This window comes from Gossypium arboreum, chromosome 9, assembly GCF_025698485.1.
Source record: "Gossypium arboreum isolate Shixiya-1 chromosome 9, ASM2569848v2, whole genome shotgun sequence".
NCBI lineage: Eukaryota > Viridiplantae > Streptophyta > Magnoliopsida > Malvales > Malvaceae > Gossypium > Gossypium arboreum.
The window spans coordinates 31,855,198-31,871,896 of NC_069078.1; positions in this window are offsets into that span (position 1 = coordinate 31,855,198).

The following is a 16,699-nucleotide window of genomic DNA, read 5'->3' on the forward strand; positions in this document are numbered from 1 at the left end:
ATCCGAACTCGTTGAGTTGAGTCCGAGTTCACTTATGGATGCGAATGTCCGAACTCGTTGAGTTGAGTCCGAGTTCGTGAGATGTAACTAGGCATCCGAACTCGTTGAGTTGAGTCCGAGTTCACTTATGGATGCAAACGCCTGAGCTCGTTGAGTTGAGTCCGAGTTCGCTTATGGGCGGGTTACATGATTGCTTGATTGCATATATGGCACTTATGTGCAAGTTATCCATGTATCTGAATTATATTCCGATGTGTTCAACGGGTAAAGTTCTACTCAAATGGAGGAATATTCGAGATGTAAAGAGACGTATTAGTAAGTGATATGAAATGGATATTTTGGACAGGTATGTATTTAACCCGCGGGTTGAGTATTGATACAACTACGATAAGGTAATAAGATGATGAAAAATGATTAAAAATATGATATGTGTTTTAGCGATGCATGCTAATGTTGATTGGTATGACTGTTTGTTATGTTACTTATTATTTGCATATGAACTTACTAAGCATTTATGCTTACTCCCTCCTTCTTACTCATTGTAGTTTTGGACAAGCCAGCTCAGGAGTCGGGATAGGTCGAAGGCTCAGTCACACTATCCGGAAGACTTTTGGTAATGGCTTGAAAATTTAAGTATGGCATGTATAGCAATATACCTTTTTTGTGTAAATGATCTTATGGTATGGTGATGGAATGGTTGAGGAAATGCTTGATAATGATAAATTATGAAAATGGTTAGTTTAGATTATGTTTGATGTAAGGAAAATTAATAAGATACTTAGTGCATAAAAACTCATAAAAGGGATGAAATTTGCCATAAACAGGATACTGCAGCAACACTGACGCGAGTTTGAAAATTTACTAAAAATCATAGAAATTGAATTTGGTGATGGACTACATATCAAATTGAAGCTTATTATGTCTAGTTTCACATGAAACAAATGAAACAAGTAAAGGAATTATATGTTAGAAGATATTTGAATTTTAGTGAAACAGAGTCATAGCAGTTTCTGAATCCCCTGTTCCAAATTTAGAAATTCACCATAAATTGTAAAGATGTAATTAGGTGATTTATTTCATATTCTCAGAATCCTTATTGAGTCTAGTTTGAGGATAAATAAACCTAATAGTCATATGAATTTTGTACAGATAGAAATATGGTTCGTAGTAAACAGAGGTCAGACCAGTCAAGTCCTGAAACAGGGGTAACTTTAACTAATAAACTGTACTAATTGGCCCAACCAAAAATTCTAGAAAAAAATTAGTAGATAGGTATATGAGTCTAGATTCAGGTAAAATTTACGGATCTTGATTTCGAGTTTCGTAACTCGAGATATTATTTTTCTTGTGACTGTGATGCAAGTAGCTTAAAAGCTGTGAATGTAGAAATAAATAATCCAAAGTTCTAAATATGTTAAATTAAGCTTAGTAACACCTCATACTCGACTCCGGCGACGGTCTCGGGCGTGGGGGCATTACACGATCCCATTTCCACTCAAGAATTATAATAGGCTAAAGTAAACCCGAAGGTACTTGGCGTTCAGCCTTTACTTGTTGACATACTAGACATTTGGAAACAAATTCTGAGATGTTTCATTTCATATCCGACCACTAATACATTTTCTTAAGGTCGTTGTACATTTTAGCACTACTCGGGTGGACAGATAAACAGCTACCGTGTGCCTCATTCAAAATCTTTTGTATTAGCTTATCGTTCTTGGGTACACAAATTCTGTCTTTGAACATGATACAATCATCGGTACTAATACAAAAATCTAACTCAATCTCTAACTCACGCTGAATTCTATTGGCTTGCAGTTTCTTGTCATCTTTTTGAGCTTCATGGATTTCATGAAGAAAAGTCGGTCTGGCCCTCAACTCTGATAGGATCGACCCATCATTATACATAGTCAACTGAGTGTTCAATGCTCTCAAGACAAACAATGACTTTCTGCTCAAGGCGTCTGCAACTACATTCGCCTTTCCCGGATGGTAGTCCATAACTAATTCATAATCCTTTAACAACTCTAACCATCGACATTGCCTCAAATTCAACTCCTTTTGAGTCATCAAATACTTTAAGCTCTTATGGCAGGTGAATACCCGACATTTTTCTCCGTACAAATGGTGTCTCCAAATCTTCAGCACGAACATTATAGCCACTAATTCCAAATCATGGGTAGGATAATTCCTCTTGTGAGGTTTTAGCTGTCTCGAGGCATAGGCTATAACCTTGCCTTCTTGCAAGAGCACACACCCTAAACCATTTAGGGAGGTGTCACTATAAACTATAAATTCTTTGCCCGACTCCGGTTGCACAAAAGTTTGGGCTTTGGTTAACAAAGCCTTTAGTTTCTCGAAACTCTGTTGGCATTTTTTTGTCCATTTAAATTTGACATCTTTCTGTACTAGCCTTGTTATCAGTGTAGCTATCATAGAGAACCCATTTACAAATCGTCTATAATATCCCGCTAGCCCCAGAAAACTATGAACCTCTGTTACATTCCTCGGCGGTTTCCATTCAACAATAGCTGAGACCTTACTTGGGTCTACTCTGATTCCGTCATCTGACACAATGTGTCCTAAAAATCTGACCTCGTTGAGCCAAAACTCGCTCTTACTAAACTTGGCATAAAGTTGCTTATCCCTTAAGGTCTGCAACACATTTCTCCAATGCTCCGTGTGCTCACTCTCATTACACGAATAAATCAATATGTCATCGATAAAAACGACGATGAACCTATCGAAATACGATCGAAAGATGCGGTTCATCAAGTCCATAAATACTGCTGGGGCATTTGTCAATCTAAAAGGCATTATAAGAAACTCGTAGTTCCCATATCTTGTCCGGAAAGTAGTCTTCAGTACATCTTGCTCCTTGACTCTTAACTGGTAGTAACCCGACCTCAAATCTATTTTAGAAAATACAGTGGCTCCTCTCAATTGATCGAAGAGATCATCAATCCTTCACAAGGGATACTTGTTCTTCGCTGTTACTTTGTTAAGTTGTCTATAGTTGATACATCATCTCATCGACCCGTCTTTCTTTTTCACAAAAAGCACCGGAGCACCCCATGGTGAATAACTCGGTATAGCAAAACCTTTATTTGTTAATTCTTGCAACTGTTCTTTCAACTCTTCCAACTCAGTGGGGGCCATCCTATATGGTGCAATCGAGATTGGCGTCGTGCCAGGAACTAACTCGATACCAAACTCAACTTCCCTATCTGGAGGTAATCTGGGCAACTCTTCCGGAAAAACATCTATAAACTCACAAACTACTGGTACTGATTCAATCTTTGACTTGGACACTTGAGTATTCAACACAAAGGCCAGATAAGCCTCATACCCTTTTCTCAAATATTTTTCAGCGGTCAAAGACGATATTATCACAGGCAATTTATCCAAGTCGCCTGGCCCAACTCGAAAAATGTGACATCCCTAATTTGACCTTAGTCGGAAAGTGGTGTCGGGACCACTAAACCGAGTCTTATAAGTAATTAAAAGTTATATTCTATGTTTATGATGTTAGTAAATGCATGTGTGAAAGTTGCATGCATTAATTTGATCATTTCTATGTGAATTTATTAAAATGGACTTATATGAAACATTGTTGAAAGGTGATAGACTAATCTTTCAATGGTCTAATAGTATATGCATGCAAAAGAATGGTTTTGCATGTCAATTTACCCAAAGAAAAGGAAGTGGCCGGCCATGGTAATGAAGATGGGCAAAAGAAAACATGTCTTAAACATGTTTTGCTAGTGGTGGATGTTAGAAATAATAAAATAAGAGCATGGGTAAAAGAATGAAAAAAAAATGAGTGTGGATGCTTTCCCCCCCCCCTTTGCCGTACATGAGAGAAACAAAAACAAAGAAAGAAAAAAAAAAAGAGAAAGGAAGAAAAGTGTTCATCCTCCTTAGCTTGGCCGAACCTCAAAGGAAGAAGGGGAGATAGCCAATCGGTCACCCTTAAGCTTGGAACAAGGTAAGTGATTTCATGTTAGTTCTTGAAATATTAGCATACATCAAGCTAGTTACTAAGTTTTCTACTTAGCCTTGTCAAGATCTTGATTGTGTGGTGATAGTGGGTAATCGGCCATGGAAGAAATGGAGGAAAATGATTGTTGTCTTGTGTTTTAAGGAGAAATGGTGGATGGGTGAAAGAAACAAGTTTTTGTTTCTTGTTTCTTCTTGGCCGATTCTAAGGAGCAACCATTCGGTTTCTAAGCTATAAATAAAGTGAGAAATTCATGTGAATTCTTGAAGCGTTAGATGAAATTGAGCTAGTTACCAAGTTCTCTAGGTAACCCATGCTAGAAATTGTGATTTTGGGTTGACTAGGATTTTCGCCATAGTGGTCATTAAGGATTAAGGGTTGTGTTTCATGCTAAACTTGATGAATCTTGGTGTATGGGTGTTTGAACTAAACTAATGATCAAATAGATGCACAAATACAAAGTAAGAAGAATCGGCTATTGTATGTAATACTATTGCCGAATGTGAAATTACTATACTTGAGTAATGAATGTGGTTGGAGTTAATAATACGAAAGGAATGCTTAAATGTGTTTGTTTAAAGAAGAAATTGATGAAGAATGTATGTGAACCTAGCAAGTGTATTCGGCTTAGTACCTTATAATGTGAAAACCTTGGAATTTATTTTTGATTTCGTGTATGTATGACCAAGAACAATCCGCCTTATAATGGCGTTTTGGTTTAAAAGTCGATTGATAGTTTATAATAAAATGAGTTGATATGAGATGCTGAATGTGATTAACAAGTAAACATTATTGAGAAAATATTGAATACTTCTACTTGCATTCGTTAAGCTCAAGAGCAAAGGGAGCTAAATCCGATAAAGGGAAGGAAAAAGTGATCGAATAGCCGTTGAAGCCGTTCGACAAATCCGAGGTAAGTCCTCAAGAAATGACCCTACTTGAATTATGTGAAATGAAATATGGATGTGTAATGATTATTGATTTATGTGTGCATGAGTATTTGAATGATACCCGGGCTAAGTCCCGAAGGCGATTATGCTAGTGATATGTTTGTGTTTGAGCCTTAGTAACGAAAATGAAATATGAATGTGAAATGATTATTGATGTATATGTGTGCATGAGCAATTGAATGATATCCGGCTAAGTCCGAAGACATTTATGCTGGAAATTATATCCGGTTAAGACCGAAGGCAATTGTGCTAGTGACTACATCCGGCTAAGACCCAAAGGCATTCGTGCAAGTCGTTCTATCCGGGCTAAGACCCGAGGGCATTCGTGCACGTGGTTATATCCGGTTGTATTCCGAAGAAGCTTGGGCTGGAGGTGAGCGTTGGTTGCTGTAATAAATTAAATTAGTACGCTCGAAAAGCCCAAAGAATAAGGTATGTTTACATGTGCATTGGAAAGTCGACGTGTTTGAGCAACATTCGCTCAATCGACTAACGAGTTTCAGCTATTGAATTGGTTGATATCTTCTGAAAGTATATAATGATGAAGTGTGAAGTAAGAATGGTTATGTGAATGTGTATTAATGAAATGATGCATTTGGCAATGTGAATGTAATGCTTTAATTAAAGCTGATTTTATTGCTTGAGACTTACTAAGCATAAAAATGCTTACCCCGTTGCTTTGGCTCTCTGTTTTATAGATTTTGCTCGATAGCAATCGGATTCGGGATCATTAAAGTCGAAGTCATCTACACTATCGAAACCTCCATTTTGGTATAATTTTCGGTTGAACTTTGAAATGGCATGTATAGGACTACCCCTCGTTGGTTCCAATGTGTTGTGATGTACATGTGTACGGCCATGCGAAAATGGCTCGTAGAAGTAAAGTACGAACTTAGACCATTTGTGATTTGTATATATATATATATGGTTTCATGATGTGATTATGGATTGGAAATGGGAGTGTTGGTCACATGATCAGCCATTGGAATGGCTACAAAAAAAAAAAAATGGTCATAGGTGAACCTATGTATGGCAAGACTAGTTGGTTCATGGAGACTACAAATAGGTAAGACCTACCTTAAAAAACAGGTGCTGCCAGCTGCAGTGACGGGAATGTGAAAAATCACCAAAAATTGTTGGGATGGTATTAAATAGTGAAAGAATTATGTAAATGAACCTTGATGAGTCTACTTTCATATGGAAGAAACGAAACAGTCATAGGAGTTACATGTTAAGAGATATTAAAGCTATTGTGAGACAGGGCCAGAACGGTTTCTGGGTCCCCTGATGCAACTTTAAAAATTTACTATAAATTATCCAAAAATAATTAGGAGTCATGCCTTATATGTACAGATTCCATTTTGAGTCTAGTTTCATTAGAAACAAACGGCACCAGTATTAAAGCCCTGTACAGAGAGATATTCAAGTTGTAATGCGCGAAGGTTAGAGCAGTCGATCCCTGTAACATGGGTGACTTTAACTAATAAACTGTACCAATTGGCTCCACAAAAAATTCTAGAAATAAATCCATGGATGGATATATGAGTCTAAATTCAGGGAAAATTTACGGAATCAGTTTCTGAGTTGTGGAACTCGAGATATGCATTTTAAGGCGACAGCAACGCAGTTTTCCAGCTTGACTGGAATGTCAAATTGGTCGGTGCCATAAGTGGTTTTGGCTTGTTAACCCCTCGTGTCCGACACCGGCAGCGGTCTCGGGTTCGGGGTGTTACAAAGAATATTCCCATCTTTATACTTTAACTAAATAATTTTCTTCCCACAGTCCACTACAACACTATGGGAAGTTAACCAATCCATCCCAAGGATTACATCAAACTCGTTGAACGACAATAACATTAAATTCGCCAGAAAAAAATGACCTCTAATTGTCAAAGGACAACTCCTACATACTTTGTTCACTAGTACATATATACCCAAGGGATTGGACACTCTTATTACAAATTCGGTAGATTTCACTATCATGCTCATTCGAGGAATCAATTCCATACAAATATAGGAGTGGGTAGACCTCAGATCAATTAATAAAACAACAGATATATCATGGATAGAAAAACTACCCGTGATAACATTAGGAGACTCTGCCTCATCACGGGCATGAATAGCATAAGTCCTTGCAGGTGCTCTGCCCTCGGACCTCACTGCAACATCTTTTGCCGTACCCCTACTACTGGCCCCACTCACGGGGTTTTTTTGTGGTCTCCCCCTCAACGAAGCACTGCTTGCCTTCATTTCATGCCTCCTCTCTCTTTCTTCCATCTCAGGGCAATCGCGAATAAAGTGGTCTAGTGACCCACACTTGAAACAACCCTTCTCATTTACTCGGCATTCGCCTAAGTGGCGTCTCCCACATTGTGGACACTCTTGCCTATCTGGCCGAGTACTACCAATACTAGCGGCCGAAGTAGTCTGGGCTTTAGAAGCCATATTCTTCTGATTCTTGTTCCTCCTCGAATATCCCACCAAAGCATTCGATCGAGTAATAAATTCTTTTGATCTCTTAGAGGAAGACTGATGTGCCTTCCCCATCTGTCTTCTCTTTAAATCTCGCGACTCAATGGCCGCCTTCCTCCTCTCTTTCACTAGCTCTTCTGCTTTACATGCTCTCTCAACGAGCACCACAAATTCTCTTAACTCCAAGATGCCCACAAGCACTCGAATGTATTCACTGAGGCCATCCTCCAACCTCTTACACATAGTAGCTTCAGTGGATACGCATTCCCATGCATACTTGCTGAGTTTTACAAACTCCCGCTCACACTCCATCATAGTCTTATTACCTTGCTTCAACTCTAGAAATTTCTTCCTTTTCTGATGCATGAACCTCTGGCTAATGTACTTCTTTCGGAACTCTTCTTAGAAGAATTCCCAAGTGATCCTCTCTCTCGGTACAACGGACATAAGAGTGTTCCACCACTGACCAGTCGATTCCTGCAGGAGTGACATGGCACACTTCACGCACTCTTCAGGTGTGCACGACAGTTCATTGAATACCCTCTTGGTATTTTTTAACCAAAACTCTGCTCTCTCTGGGTCATCATCCATACCAGTCCAGAATTCCTCGGCTTCTTATTTCTGGATTTTGTCTATTGGAGGCTTCTCTCTTCTGAACATGTCCGCACCTTGCGGAGCCACCAGGGCATATTGAGGAATCGAAGGAGGTAAGAGAGGTGGAGGGTTCGGGTTCGCACGAACAAACTTCGTATACCAAGCATCCATTATTCAGAGGTAGGCTTCCCTAGCTCCTCCGCCTTGGCCCATACTTACGGGCTCACTCTCTACTGGCGCGGTCCCTTCTGTGGGAGCCGACGCATTACTTTCCACATCATCCCCCGTGGTTCTATCAGGATCCATTACTATATAAAAACACAATTTATAAACGTTAGGAATCGTCACACTATCAATATATATATGGCATGTATAGCTAGACTTGTACTTTAGCTAGGTTCGTCCTAGAACTAACTAAACCTGGCTCTGATACCAATAAATGTAAAACTCCTCACCTATATCCAATACTGGAATAGGGTTTGAGGTGTTACCTAACTTAAACTCAATCAATCTTTGGAAATCAGGTCATAAAATCTTGATCAAATCAAAACTTTTCGTTTCATAAGCAATTTGTCCCTTAAATGGCTTATGAGGCCCAAAACATACATTCAAGATGGTTCGGGACCAAACCAGGGACTTAAAATAAACTTGGAAAAAGAATTTATGCTTTAGGCTCCACACGCCCGTGTGGCTTGGGCACGCCTACGTCTTTAGCCCGTGTGCAACACTGACTTCAACACATGGCCATGGCACACACTAGTGTGACCTGCCCGTGTACGATACTGACTTTAATACACGACCATGGCACAGGCTCCTGTGGCCTACCCGTGTACAACACTAACTAAAAAGTTTAAGTGCAGGGGACACACGACCAAAACACATACCCATAGGAGTGAGCCGTGTGTCACACACGGCCTAGACACACGCCCGTGTGCATAAAAGGAGGTCATTGTCGAGCCATTTTGTCACCCATGCTGCACAATCTATACAAGATTATTCCAACATACTAATTTTCACCACAATGGACACCAATTCATTCATAGAAAGAATATTGTAAGCATTTGCAAAATGAATAATAGCCATTATTCTAGGCTTGATACAAAATGAAGGGCTTTTAACTTAAGCCAAAATACACAACCAATTTCACATTAAATCAACATCCTAGTCTAGCCCTATACATGTTATGCTCAAAAGAAGATTTGTACTATACCAAGTGCTTTGATTGATAGTGTGATCGATATCTCCGACTTCAAAGTATCCTTAGATATTAAGGGGCACTGAAAGAAAAGAGAAAGGAAAAAGAGTAAGCATAAAGCTTAGTAAGTTGCATATAAATAAATATACAGTGACAATTTCACCATTAGTCATCATGCTCGTAACACAAAGGTAAGTTTAAACTTAACTTACTCATTACCGTCTATTCAATACACAATTCCTAATTTGAGCTCATTACTCATGCATACCAAATAGGTACCTATATCACTCAAAATATTATTATACTTGCCTTATGAAGTTGCTTTCATAACCTTTAAAATTGAACCTTTTAGAAAACTACCGGATATTCTATAAGCTTCAAACATGGGATAAGTTGCCGATGCCATGTCCCAGACATGGTCTTACACTGGCTAGTATCATCAAGGCCGATGCATGTCCTAGACAAGGTTTTATACTAGCTCTCATATATACGTGCTGATGCATGTCCCAGACATGTCTTACACTAGCACAACTCTTAGCCGATGCGTGTCCCAGACACGCCTTACATTGGCTACCATCATCGAGGCTGATGCATGTCCCAGACATGTCTTACACTGGCACTCATCTCTACGCCGATGCCATGTCCCAAACAAGGTCTTATACTGGCACTCATCTCTACGTCGATGCCATGTCCCAGACATGGTCTTATGCTGGCACTCATAATGTGGCCGATGCATGTCCCAAACATGTCTTACACTGGCACACAAGAAATCCGATAGTTATGGCATGAACATCTTATTTGTTTCCTAGGGTCCCAACTAGACCATTCTACTATTTCAATCATGAATATACAATCTCAGTTCACAATCTAGCAAATCATACTATATCAATTTAATGAAAATTCAAATACGTACATCAACGATGTAGTTGAACTATTTACAGACAACTTACCTCGGTTTAAAAAATGCACTCGACTAGTTGGTTTAGTCGGATTGCTTTGCTTTGCCCCGGTCCAGGTTCGATTTTGGAAAATCTTGATCTATAATAAAAAATGCACTCATTTAGTCACTAATTACAATTAGGCAATCATAAATTCACATCTTTGGTAAAATGACTATTTTGCCCCTAGACCTTGGCAAAATGATCATTTTACCTCTATGTTCAAAAATCAATTTTTATCGAATTTCTTCGTATTTCAAGTCTAGTCAAACTCTTTTTACTCTTATAGCAGCCCCAAAACCTCACTATTTCACACAATCACCACTTATTTTGTAACTTCTGCAAAATTATCCCTTTAGGTGTTTTCATGCCAACACCTTTCACAAAAGTTGTTTAGAACTCTTCTAAGATTTATTTTCTTCCATAAAATTTTAGAAAACAACATAAACTCTCTCATGGAAAATCCCTAGACTTATCACCATTTTTTAAAATAGTCATCTCATATGAAAGCCCATGAAACAAGCATGCCAAAAATGTAAAAATCATCAAGAAAGTCATCAAGATCACTTACATTATGAGAGGAGTAAATTGCCGAAATTTTGGGAGCTTGAAACCCCTATTTTTACTGGTATAATCGGCCAAAGAAGAAGAAATGGGATGAAAGAGATGAAGGCTAGGCAACTTAGGTATTATTTTATCATAGGATTATGTCATCAAGTCACCTAAATTGACTTTTTGACTAAATTTGCTTCCTATGGCCGACCACCTTGCTTATAGGGGTCAAATTACTCTTTAAAATCCCCTAATTTTAGTTCTCTAGCTATTTAACTCTTTTTGGTACTAAAAAGTAACTTTAACCTTTTATGCGATTTAATCCTTTTTCGCAATCGAGCTCACAAACGTTAAAATTGACTAACCAAATTTTTCATGCACTATTATAAACATGTTATAACCTCATAATTGTAATGAAATAAATTCTCTAACTTCAGATTTAGGGTCCCGAGATCACTGTTCCGACTAGGCCCTAAATCGGGCTGTTACAGTTCTGAATTTTTTGGTACACACATTTTGCCTTTAAATAACAGACAACCATCAGATCCAATCTGAAATTCTGAATCAGAATTTGACTCATATTGTACCCGTTTAGCTTGTAATTCATCATCACTCTTCTGAACTTCACAAATCTATTGTAGGAATATTGATTTAGCTTTTAAATCAGCTACGACTAAATCATTATCTGACAATGACAACCGGGTATTCATTGCTCGTATAAAGATTTTCTACTTAGAGCATCAGCAACCACATTTGCATTCCCGGATGATAGTTAATGTGACAGCCCATATTTGACCCTAGTCGGGAAGTGGTTTCGGGACCGCTAAACCGAGTCACCGAAATGTTTGAACGTAGTATTTATTGTCTAAAATATGTGATTATGAATGTGTGAAAGTTTTAAGTTTCGATTTAGTAAATTTCATGTGAATTTAGTCAATAGGACTTGTGTGACACTTTTGAAATGTGATAGGCTAATCTATAAGGATCTAATATTGCATGTAATCAAAAAGGAGGGCTTGCATGTCAAATTTCCCTAAATCCAAGCCTAGTGGCCGCCATGACAAAGAAATATGGGCAAAACATGTCATAGACATGTTTTGTTGGTGCATCATGGGAGGAAAAAATAAAATAAGGAGTATGGGTAATAATGAAATGGAAAAAAAGGATTATGATGAAAACAAAGAAAAAAAATGTTCATCCTTTTTCATCTCTTTTGGCCGAAATTCTCTAAGGAAGGAGGAAGGAGTTTTTGCTTCATGTTTGGTTTGGAAGAGGATTAGGAGGAGATTTGGCCATACTTGCATCTAGATTAAGGTATGTTTTGAGGTTGTGCCATGAGATTCATGCATGTTCTTAGTTGCTAGCTTGAGTTCTAATTAGTCCTTGGTTCAAAACTTTGCTATATCATGGGGATGACATTCGGCCAAGGTAGATTTTGTGTTAATGCCATTGCATGCTAAATATGAAGCTTGTTAAGGATACATGTGATAGTGGATTGATGACTCTTGGATTTTCTTTTTAGCATTTTTGAGTAAGACATTAAGTTTTGGAATTGATGGAATGGAGAGTATGCTTAAGTTGTGTTATGAACAACTATGTGTTAAATCGAGGTTTGCTAAGCTAGCTATTAAGGTGAAGTGCAATGTTAGTGATTGATTAATAGTGTATATACATGTATGCATATTCGGCCATCAAATTAAGAGCATAGGTGATGATGAGTCTATGCTTTGTACATTCGGCCATATATATATATATGCATGTGTGATTGGATTATTGATAGTAGGGCTATAGCATATGGTTATGAGCCGAATAGCTAAGAGCATGAGGTAGCAAGATAAAAATTTTACCATGCCGTTCGGTATGTCATAAAATCATTAAAATGTGAATATCAATATGTGTAGCAAAGCGGTTGAATGAGTTAATTTATTTGTTTAAGCTCAAGATCCTAAAGGAGAGCGTCCAACAAGGGAAATCAAAGGTCATCGAGTAGCCGACTTGGAATTATTTTACACCACACAAGGTAGGTCACTAAGCATATATTTTGTATTGATTTAAATAGACATAATGTCTATGTAATTATGCCGAAAGGAATGATAAATTTATATACATGTATGTATGTGGTGATGAAAGTATTGAATGAAAAGAAAAGAGGTGAGATGCATCGAGTTGTTGATTTCGGCACTAAGTGTGCGGGTATAAACATTTGTGATCATGAGAATGGCACTAAGTGTGTGGGTTTAAAATTTGTACAGCACTAAGTGTGCGAGTTTGATCATATAGCACTAAGTGTGCGAGTTGATTATATGGCACTAAGTGTGCGGACTCACTATATGCTTTTGAATCACTATTGACACTCAGTGTGCGACATTATTGAGTTGATCACGGACAGCGGATCGGGTAAGTACCTTGAGTTCATGGCTAATAGGCGCTATGTTTATATTTGGAGTTGAGCTTGGTAAGTTTTGAACCTATGTGACAATTCAAATTGAAGTCACGTACATGAGAATTATCGTGGAATAAGTGAAAGGTCATGTAGATGTATGATTGTAACGAAAACAAAATGGTGTATAAAAATGCCTCAAATCTCCTATTGATTAGTATATGGAATGTGAATGTGTAACTTGGTATGAGATTGAATCGAAAGGTCTAAGGAACTATGGTATAGTTCGGTTTGAATGGAGTAATTAGCCTCGTTCCATTTTGTTTCCTCTTGTAATAATGTTATTAATGGTTGGTAGTGCATTGCTTATGACTTACTGAGTTATATACTCATTCGGTGTTTGCTTGTCACCTATTTTAGGTTTCTTGGACTCGACTTTTTGCGTATTCGGGACCGTCATCAAGTCATCACACCGCTAACAACTTTTGGTATTTTCTTCGTAGTTGGTCTAGGAGTACATTTCGCATGTATAGGCTATTATGCTTTGTTGAAATTGGTATGTAAACTTTTAGCCATGCGAAAATGGCGTAAATGTTCCGTTGGAATTGGTTTTGTGATGTTTGGACACAAGTCATGGTTATAATTTGGGACATGCATGATGAATTATTAGTTAAATCAAGGAAAAGTCATGAAATAGGCATAGTTTGTTTTAGTAACAGATGCTGACAGCAGCAGTGGTGTGGATGTGAAAAAATCACTAAAAATAGTAGGAATGGAATTAAATAGTGAATAAATTATGTAAATTAGCCTTGATGAATCTAATTTCATATGGAAGAAACGAAATGGTCAAATGAGTTGTATCCTAAGAGATATTTAGGTATTCGTGAAATAGGGCCAGAACGGTTTCTGGATTCCCTGTTCCGACTTTGGAAATTCATTATAAATTAACCAGAGATAATTAGGAGTCATACCATATATGTATAGATTCCTCTTTGAGTCTAGTTTCTATAGAAACAAACGACATCAGTATTGAATCCCTGCACAGGGAGATATTCAAGTTGTAACGCACAAAGTTCAGTGTAGTCGACCCCTGTAACATGGGAGACTTTAACTAATAAACTGTACTAATTGGCTCAACCAAAAATTCTAGAAAAAAATCTGTAGATGGACATATGAGTCTAGTTTCAGGGAAAAATTATGAAACTGATTTTCGAGTTTTGAAACTCCAGATATGATTTTTAAGGCGACAGTGATGCAGTAACCAGCTTGTCTGGAAATTTTTTTTATGGACTGTGAAAACAATTAAGTTAAGTCTGTGTGCACCTTGTATTCGACTCCGGTAACGGATTCGGGTACGGGGTGTTACAGTTAATAACTAGGTCAAAATCTTTCAATAATTCAAGCCACTTGCGCTACCTCAAATTCAAATCCTTTTGCGACATCAAATACTTTAAACTTTTATGATTAGTAAATATATGGCATTTTTCGCCAAACAGATAGTGTCGTCAAATTTCCAATGTAAACACAATGGCTACCAATTCTAGATCATGTATCAGGTAATTATTTTCATGTGGTTTAAGCAGTCTAGAAACATAGGCAATTACTTTACCTTCTTGCATCAAAACGCAACCTAAACCATTCAATGATGCATCACTATAAATTACAAATTCCTTACCCAATTCAGGTTGAACTAACACGGGTGCCTTAGTTAACAAAGCTTTCAACCTGTCAAAACTCTGCTGGAATTTATCAGTCCAATCAAATTTCACATGCTTTTGTAACAAACGGGTCATTGGAGAGGCTATCATCGAGAAACCTTTAATAAACTTCCGATAATATCAAGCTAGTCCTAGAAAACTTCTGACTTTAGACACATTCTTCGGTGGTTTCCAGTTTACAATTGTTAAAATTTTGTTCAGATCCACTCTGATACCTTTTACAGATACTATATGTCCAAGGAAACCAACTTTCCAAGCCAGAACTTACATTTACTGAATTTGACATATAATTGTTTCTCACGTAAAGTTTGCAACACAATTCTCAAATAATCTGCATGTTCATTTTTATCTCGGAAGTATACCAAGATATCATCAATAAATACCATCACAAATCTATCCAAATACGGTCTAAAAGTTTTATTCATCAGATTCATAAATACTGTAGGTGCATTATTTAAGCCGAACGACAACACAAGAAATTCATAATGCCCATACCTAGTTTTAAAGGCTATCTTTGGTACATCTGAATCTTTCACCCGCAACTGATAGTAACCGGAATGAAGATCTATCTTTGAAAATACAGTGGCACCTTTTAATTGATCAAACAAGTCATCAATACGAGGTAGTAGCCATTCTGTAAGGTGCTATAGATATCCGTGTTGTTCCCGGAACAAGATCTATGGAAAATTCTACCTCTCTGGCAGGTGGTAATCCGGGTAATTCTTCCGGGAACATATCAAGAAATTCACAAACAACCAGCACTGACTTGATCTTCGACTCAGATACTTTAGTGTCCAACACATATGAAAGATAGGCATCATACCCTTTTCTGATATATTTCTGTGTTGTTTTAGTTGATATCACATTAGACAACCCGTCCTATAACACCCTTTGCCCGTATCCAACACTGGGACAAGGTTTGAGGCATTACCGGACTAAAATATAAACATTCACGCAAAATTGGGCCATAAAGTTTTGTTCAAATTTAAAACTTTTCAATTTTATGCAAATTGTCCCTTATAAGGGCTTACGAGGCCCAAAACATACATTAAAGGTGGTTTGGGACTAAACTGGAAACTTTAGAAAACTCTAGGGTAACTTAAAAAAATTTTCTACTTTGGGGAGTCACATGTCTGTGTGTGTAGGCTGTGTGGCTTCGAAAACGCCCGGGTCCTCAACTCGTGAAACTCTCTGACTATGATGTCATCAACCAAAATAAGGTCACACAGCAAAATCACACGCCCGTGCGCTTAGGCCGTGTGGCAAATTAAATTCTAAAATCAAGTGCAAACTTCACACGGCCTAGGCATACGCCCATGTCCTAAAGTCGTCCCCTTCACCCGATCGTCTCTCTGCTCATGTGTTTACTATAGGGCATTCTATTTGCATTAATTAGGGTGCAGGGGACACACGGTCTAACCACATGCCCATGGGTCTAACCGTATGTCACACACAGCCTAGACACATGCCTGTGTGTTTACCCATGTGGACAACCTTGAGGCCATTCTCCAAGCCATTTGTCACCCTTAAATGCTCGTTCACTCATTCATCTGTGATGGTATCCAACATAGTATATTTAGTCACTCAAAAACTAATAAACATGATTATTTTGTGCTTTTGTAATGTCAACATACCACTTATCCAAAACACCATGCTTTCATATGGCATTCCACACCAATTTCATATTCCTTCATCATGCTAAACCTACTTTTAATTTACTCAATTATACCATAGTTTTGTACATACTTATTAACCATGATTCATTCATTTAGCACATGATTCATTCACCGCACATCTCATCCACAAACAACCACATCAAGCATAATATACTATATGCAAGCATAATTGATTAGGGTTACAACCCTAAATAATTAATATGAACCCATACCACATGGCAATA